Source organism: Podarcis pityusensis (genome assembly GCF_964106645.2).
Source record: "Podarcis pityusensis genome assembly, chromosome: 10".
Taxonomy (NCBI): Eukaryota; Metazoa; Chordata; class Lepidosauria; order Squamata; family Lacertidae; genus Podarcis; species Podarcis pityusensis.
The window spans coordinates 36,224,954-36,232,918 of record NC_138035.1 but is presented as its reverse complement, the minus strand read 5'-3'; the positions used below and the strand labels follow the sequence as shown (position 1 = coordinate 36,232,918).

The window sequence follows — 7,965 nt, the reverse complement described above, 5'->3', positions numbered from 1 at the left end:
TGTGTGTCCGTGTCTTTGTTTGTCTCCTTGCTTCCTTGTGGCAATTTTGTCATCCTTCGTAGCTTACATTTTTCAAAGGGAGATGCTTAGAGATGCACATTGTGGTTTCAATTCTTCCCAAAACAAGTTAAATATATGAACATATTTAACTTGGGTTCTGTAACTAAACTTTAATTTCCAATACATGTATGCTTAAGACGACACAACTGGCATACATGGTGATATGTTAAGCATTACTGTCTTGGCCCCTCCAACAAATGAATAATTAGTTTTCAGTGCAAACTAAGCTTGAGAATCAATCTGTCATTGGGTCGTAGCCACTTTTGCTTTATTTTGCCCCATAAACACATAATCCAAACGAGTTTTCTGAAATATCTAACCCCAAACCTTTTTGTCAGTGCTATTCATTTTCTTTTTTTCTTTTTATCAGACATGCAGCCTTCCCTTTTAAAAAATGGAAAAATTGGAGTCTGGGCTTCCTCCCTGCTGAACGTCCTGTAGCTCTTTGCTTCTTCCTTTTCATTTCAGGCTGTCAGCCAACAAGGGAGTGCAGCTGAGACAAACAATTTCCTTCTTCCACAAATAAAGGCTGCCATGCAATGCAAAAAGCACTGAAAGAAAACTTTCAACCCAAGGCTGTGTTTCTTAAGAAGACTCCCAAGAATGAAAGGGTTGATCTGGCCCCAAGCCAATTTTGTTATGTGCATTTTGTTTGGCTAAGCAACAGCACAATAATGGGGGGGGGGGAGGAAAAACCCTCTCTACTCCTCTCCTTCCTACCTTGCCAAAAAAGAAAAAAGAAAAAGTTTCATGACTCTGTTTCCCACATATCGGAATCATGTGATATCACCATGCCAACCTAGCATTAATCTTCCCCAAAATGACTGTTTCAAAAGAAACAAGGCTGCAGCTTAACTTGCAACGCCCTGAAATTCAAAGCTGAATTAGGAACAGTGGGCATAATTAGGCCAAACTTTAACCATGTCCTGCTGATTTCGATGAAAAAGTTAATTATGTGCTTCTGTTTCTCCTGTTTATATCAAAGGGTTTAGAAGTACTTAACTTGGACTGGATTTGGCCCATTTTTCCTCTTATTTTCGAAAGACTGGTTGTCAAAAGAAGATAGGCAAGAATTTTTTTTTAAAGCACAGGAACTCCTATCATCTGTAGTCTCACAGAACTAGCCATGTGCAACAACTACTGGGCATAAGGCAGTTGCGTATCATAAAAAAAGACACATCCAACCAATTGACTGGGTTACAGATGAACATCACAATAAAGGCGCAGATGTATAGCCAGGTGGGCACTGCAATCCTCATAGAGTGAGCACAAGGAGGCTTATTTCCTGTTGGATTGAGTCAGCTACGAAAGGGAGAGATGATTAAGGCTGCTTGAGTTGTGTATGCCAACATACATGAAGCGGCATATAACATAATTGAACATGCTTGTTTTGTATTGATATTAGTATTATAGTATATTTTTATCCCAATATGATACTGTATTTGTTGCCATTGCCCCCAGAACCTGAGAGATAAAAAGGGAAATGAGTAGCTATTTACATTTTAATATATGTTATTTAAAACTCACCTAAAACACACTGGAAGGTTTGGGAGTGCATTAATCTGGACCCAATTAGCGTCTTTTTGTCCCTCAAAAGTGCAACCTGAGATTAATGAATATAAACTAGAGTTTCATATACAGTTTTAAAATCATTTGCATGTTTTATGCATGATAATTTAATTTATTTATGCACCTCCTTTCATTTATAGGTTTCACTTATGCTAAGCATAGGGTGCTAGACAAGAATAGGTTTGATAGGCAGCCAGAGAATAGTAATAGGTAAATAAAATAGAGGAGGCTTTCAGTGGTAATCATTAGCTGCAAATTAAAATTAATCCTAACATCAGGTTTTGGGGGTTATTTTGCTAAGGTTCACATTAGCTATTTTCTTTTATCATATTGATTTTAGCCTTGTGTGGCATATCAGATATTCTTTAGTTTATAAACAAATGTGGAAGCAAATTTATTTTCAAAAGGCTTTGAATTTGTGATAGGTTCTCTTATTGACAATTCAATGACCCTAGAGACTTGTGTTTCAATTTGGCCAATTAGTGAGAATATGAAGACTAGTAATATCATCTATGTAATTCTGTACTGCATTAGTCCCAGGTCCTATGGATTCCTAGCTCGATTTGGAAATAACAGTACACGATCATTTCTTCACTGGCTGATAGAAATGTGACTGTGGTAGGTGGTAGATTAAGTCTGGTTTGGGATATATTTAGATCCAGAGAAAGGTTTGCCTTTCAGTTTGTGGCCTTGAGTTTTGCAGCACTGGTACTGACATCACCATATTACCAGCTCCCTGTTAATCTGAGATGCTTTACTGTGCCTATAGTGATGTTGTCTGTTCTCACCCCAACCCTGAAAGCAAATGGCAACATCAGGAAAATACAGTGGGGAAGGCTGAAAGGATTCTTAAAAGTTTCCAAGGCAATGTTCATAGTTCCCTTGTCTTTTGTACGTGTTCAAAGATGTCTGTTCCAGTGCTATTTTCTGTGGTGTCCTGTCTATTCAGTGGATTCAATGGCTGTGTGTTGTGACTGTCCCCCCCAATCTGTTTAGCTAGCAACCTCTCTGAAGTCTAAATTGCTGTTAATTTGTGATGTAACCATTGTGGTGTGTGTTTTTAATCATTGAAATGCAGTTCTAAAATGTTGAGCAATGTAGCATGAAATTCTCAGTTAGTTTGGAAATGGTTGTGAAATCATGTGAAGAAAATCAGTATTGCTTCTGATCAAGATAAATTCACTTTAGTGTTTTATGGCTTTTTATTCCTATGTGATAGTAATAAAGTCTCATGTAGGGATGGAAGCCATGAAATACATTGTGAAAAATCATCAACTAAGATGAGCCATCAGAATAGAATTGTAGTAGCAGAGCTGCTAACGATTATTCGAAAATGATGTAGTATGTTGTGTTGTTGACTTCCACGCTTGCACTGTTTCTTCATTGCCTCACCCTTAGAGTTTGAAGGATAAGGGAGCTAGTTTCTCACAAGATAATTCATCTTTTGAGCCAGCATCCAAGTCTTATCTTTTAATACATTTTTTAATTTTTTGTTATTAAATACAACACTGTGCATGAAACACTGAATTATGTGAGCTATAAAATAAACAAAACAAATTAAATTCTATTGTTTTATGAGGAGGTCCAGGTTTCTTTACTCCCATACTCAGGAAATGATCCTCTAAACCAGAAGATAAGCTTTAGTCTCAATATTGTGCGCTGGCATCTTTTTTCCTCAAAGCGTGTGCTGTTCCTTTCCCTTTCCTGACATGAATTCTGGGAAGCTTGCAGGCTGATCCATTAGGGCAGATGGGGAACTGCCCAACCAACCTCAGTCTGCCCATAACCATCCCTCACCTGCAATCCAGAGGTTGCCACTGGCTGTCAGATTCCTTCCCCTTAATCTCAGTGTTCCCCTTGTAGAACTCTGTCCATAATAGGCTCAGATTCCACCTACTGTTGACCTCCCTGCCTTCTGCTCTGTTAGACCCAGTGTGCATGGGTCACCACTGTGGACTAGTATAGTTGTGGGACAGGGGAGCAGTGCCATGGGAAGCAGATGACAACCACATTCCTGTGCTGGTATACATGATCCTCCTTTACAAACATGATTGCAGTGATATGGTACCTCAGCCATGCCACTGGGGCTTCTACACTGCTAAGAGTCTGTCTGGATACACTCTATTTACTCAGCATCATCAGCCTTGTGTATATCATTTTCTTTTTTTGTTGGTTATTCTGATCACGATGTATTTGGGGGACTATTAAGCAACGGTGTTACAGTGCTATCATTTATTTTATTTTATTTTTGCATCTATTATTTATCTGTCTTTCCTCCCCACAAAGTTAAATTTAATAAAACTCACTTTTACCGTTTTCTGTTCCTCTCAAAAACAACAAATCTGACTTTCTCTTTTATCTCCACATTTCTTTCCCTAGTTGACTGTTCTGATGATGCAGCCCCAACAAGAGAAATAAGGGTTTTCCACTGCATGGCACACACAATTTAGGACGAAGTTAAATGACATGCTGAATGCATGATTACGATTGCATGTCATGGAGAGGTCCTAATCTGCATCAGAACTGGGGCATGGGAGAGAAACTGCCAAGGACATAAATAACAGCTCCCTTCTTTTGGGGGGTGGGGAAGCTATGAATCAGGACAATGACATGGGAGGAAATAACATCACAGTCTCAACTCAGATAAGGGCTTCCTATAACTTCAGTCACGTGTTGCCTAAGGTTTGTCCCTTAGATTAATTTTAAAGTATCACTTGTTTGAATAAGACAATTTACAAGTTTAAAAGTAAACTGAACCACAGTTTGAGGTTGATCACTGTATGAACAACACCATGTTTCACACATTTATTGGATGAGATTTGATGATAGCAAAGTACTCTGGGGGAGCCATGGTTGCAATAGCCATAAAATTGTCTTAGGAGTATGATCATGAGTCCTTTAGAGTTGCAGGGTTGATTTGAGTCCTATAAAATGCAGTGGCATTTGAGATTCTTCATGTGTCATATTCCCCATGCCTGAGGAGGCACTGTCTGTTTCTACTTAGAGACAGAAGCTCCTCCTGCAGTCAGTTTTTCCACTCCCATCCCACAATGGTGAATGTTAAACAATGACTATCTTTTCCATGTCTGCAACTGCAGAGGGACCCAGAGCTGTGGAAAGTTTTGGAGGAATGAAGATATTTCCATAAGAGTGGATTAGAAGATTTCATCCCTTTCTACTTACCTTTGTGAAAGTTGAATGTGGAGATTCTCAAGCTGTTTCTTTCTTAATTTAGGGCTACTGGGTCTAAAGCTGAGAAGAACTGCTCCTGTTCAGTGGATTGGGTTTTATTTGCAGATGAATGGATGATCTACCACAAACGCAGTACCCAAGGATGAGGTCAAGAGTCTCATCTACTCAAACATTTTGCTGCTCTTCTGTGAAGTAGCCTATGTCCATAACAACTAAAACATAATGGTCCTTTGCAACTAGTACAGCAACTAATTTGCACCTGGACTTTGTGGCAGAAAATCTCCATGTAACAACACCTGTCCCTTAACGAGTACATGGCATTTTTATTGTGTTAAATAATGGGCATGAATACACTAGGTGGACTGACCAGTGTGCAGGTGGGGAAGGGGAGGTAAGGATGGGGAAATGTGAGAAATCACATACACTAATGTATTCTTCCGATTATTATTATTATTAAAAATTTCTATGCCACCTTTCATCCAAAGCTCACAGCATGGTTTACAACATAAAACCACAAAAATACATACCATAACAACACAATACTCCACACATCTCCTCACATCCCATCTCATTACTAAAAAGGATCTATCAAGCTGGTAAGGTTGAATTCTGACTCTATTAGCTGTGGAACAGTTTTTTCTGCTTTGATACTTTATTGGGGAGATTAAGCTGAATGGTGGGAGATGCAGTGCACAACTTCACAGTAGTACAACGTTACAGTGGAATTCATTTCCACATCATGGAGTGATGGGCACAAACTTAAAGGGGGTAAATTCATGGACAATAAGCTTATCTATCTATGGCTAGTAGTCATGATGGCTATAGACTATGTCCTGTATATGGCAGTATGCTGCTGAATACCAGGTCCTGGGGAGCACAAATGCTGCTGTATTCATGTCTTTCTTGTGGGTTTCCCGTAATCTAGTTCACTGTGGGAAAGTAGATGCTGGACTAGATAGGTCTTTGGTTTGATATTATGTTCTTAGGACTTAGCATATCTTTGGATGAAATATTATTGAAAGAGGCTCAACTTTCAACACTCTGCTACAAGCGCAACATATGCATATGTATAAAAACACCAAAACCAGAAATAGCATGGCAATGCATACTCGTTGAATCAGTAGCACTGTTTCCCATGTCATGACGTAAAAAATGTTTGTTTCACATAATATCAACTCAACATCTTGGAGAATGACAAACATTTATGCCACTGGACTTGGTCTTACTCATACCTGAAAGTAACTTTTTTGCAAATGTTATGGAATAGCTGCATTAAAAAAAAAAGTTTTGGAAAATGAATCCTGTATAATAATAAATCATTGGGTTTATATTGACAAGCAGGATGATGTAGCAAAACTTTGTGAAGTGCTGTAAATTTCAAGAAAAACAATTTTACATATACCCCCAAAGCACACAAAAATTCTCACCATGACAGAAGCTGCTGAAAATTACCTTGCTTATCTCGTCTAATAAATTTTGCCTGTTCACTACATAATAGAGTTGTGTGTTTTTGTTTTTGTTGTTTAAACTGATTACATCCATAAAACATCTGCTCATCACCAGTCAGAAAGTGAAGTTCAGGAATCCTAGCAAAGTCGGATTCTATTTTAAATATGATTGCTTAGTTTTCTAGTAAAACATTTCTTACCCTTCTAAAAATCAGATGGTTCTTAATTATTTAAATGAATGAGTAAATATACAGAAATCCACGGTATCTTAAATAGGTCTACCTATTAATTTGTAAAAAATTCCTCAAGATGAATGTATTCTTTGTATGTTGAAACCAGATAATGTTGAAAAACATCTGGCATGACCCCTTAAACAGAACTCTTTATCTGTGGTGGTGGTGGTGGTGGTTGAGGTTGAGGGGAGTCACAGGACTATAAAGTCATACCCTCAGATTTGTGACTTTTACACCAGGTACTGAAATACTTAGCTGTTAACTTGACTCTGAGGGCCTTCTGCAAGGCTTTTGAGCTTGAACACTAAGTATGGATAGTCTTAGCCTAATTAAATGCATTTCAGCTTCAGTACTGTTCAATCATAGCTTCATTCCATCCTGTTTTAATGGATTTTTGTGTGTGTGTGTGTGTGCACAAAAGTCCACATTTAATTGTATTTTGTGCACCATTGTTTTATAAAATGTGCACTTTTTTAAAACAAAAACAAAAACCATAAGGTACACTTTTTGTATGAAAACGACTCTTTAATCATTCTAGTATGAGACAGGGACAGAACTTGTGATTTCAGATGGTCAAAGCATAAACTTGTCAAATAACAGATCCATTCCATTGTAATTTTACTATCAAGTTCTATAAGGTTGTATCTAGAGCACAGCTTCTTCCATGCCTGTTTAACAGTGGTAGTACTATAACAAATAGAAGAGCAATAGCCTAGGACTTTGCTAGAAAGATCACTCTTTTGAACGGTGCTCATTACACTGATCATACTCTAGCTGAGACTGCTATATGAACGAGTGCTCTTGACACTTGGAGAACCCTTGGTCTGGGAACACCTTAGGAAGTGATGCTGCACACTACAATTACATTAGGATCAGTCCAGAGGTGGTGTGAGGAATACCACATGCTTCTCTACAGGTGGTCCAATTTCACTAGCATGTACAGCTATGCTTTTTTAACAGCACATATAAATAGTGACTGACTCTGAATGCTACAGGATCTTGAATCTTTTGTTCAGTGACTATGGTCCACATTTGCCATGCCTTTCCTGCTTTTCCCCTGTTGCATGGCTCTTCGCTGAAAATTAGAGCAATAAATTCATGCAAAGGAAATGCATAACTTAGAACAAAACACATGCAAGTCTCATCAAGTTCAGTGTTGGAGGGTATTGATACTACCTAACAGTGTCATTTGAGGGATAACACATTCCTCCACCTGGTCTGAATTCCTGGTGTACCATTACAGCAGCATGCACTTTTCTACTCTATCCTATGCTCTGTCTGAAGTGAGGACAACTCATTTTCCCCGCAGGGAGGTACAGAAGTTTCAAATGAAAGAGGAGCTTGCATCCTTCTCCATTTAAATATTTCCCAGGAAGCACAAACAGAAACACTTCCCTTGCCCTTTCAACACACTGGCCTTAATCCGGAGAAAATTAATTGCCCTTAAATCTCACGGAAATCAT

The 7,965-nt window shown here is 38.4% G+C and overlaps 1 long non-coding RNA gene across 1 annotated transcript; it reads right to left on the bottom strand.

Moving 5' to 3' along the window:
* Positions 1-3,818: 3,818 nt before the first annotated feature.
* LOC308486171 lies at positions 3,819-6,310 on the bottom strand. The gene is made up of 2 exons (XR_013990987.1): positions 4,183-6,310; positions 3,819-4,152 (listed from the first exon to the last, which is right to left on the bottom strand). It is a non-coding gene; the product is annotated as an uncharacterized lncRNA (long non-coding RNA).
* Between the last annotated feature and the right edge of the window lie 1,655 nt (positions 6,311-7,965).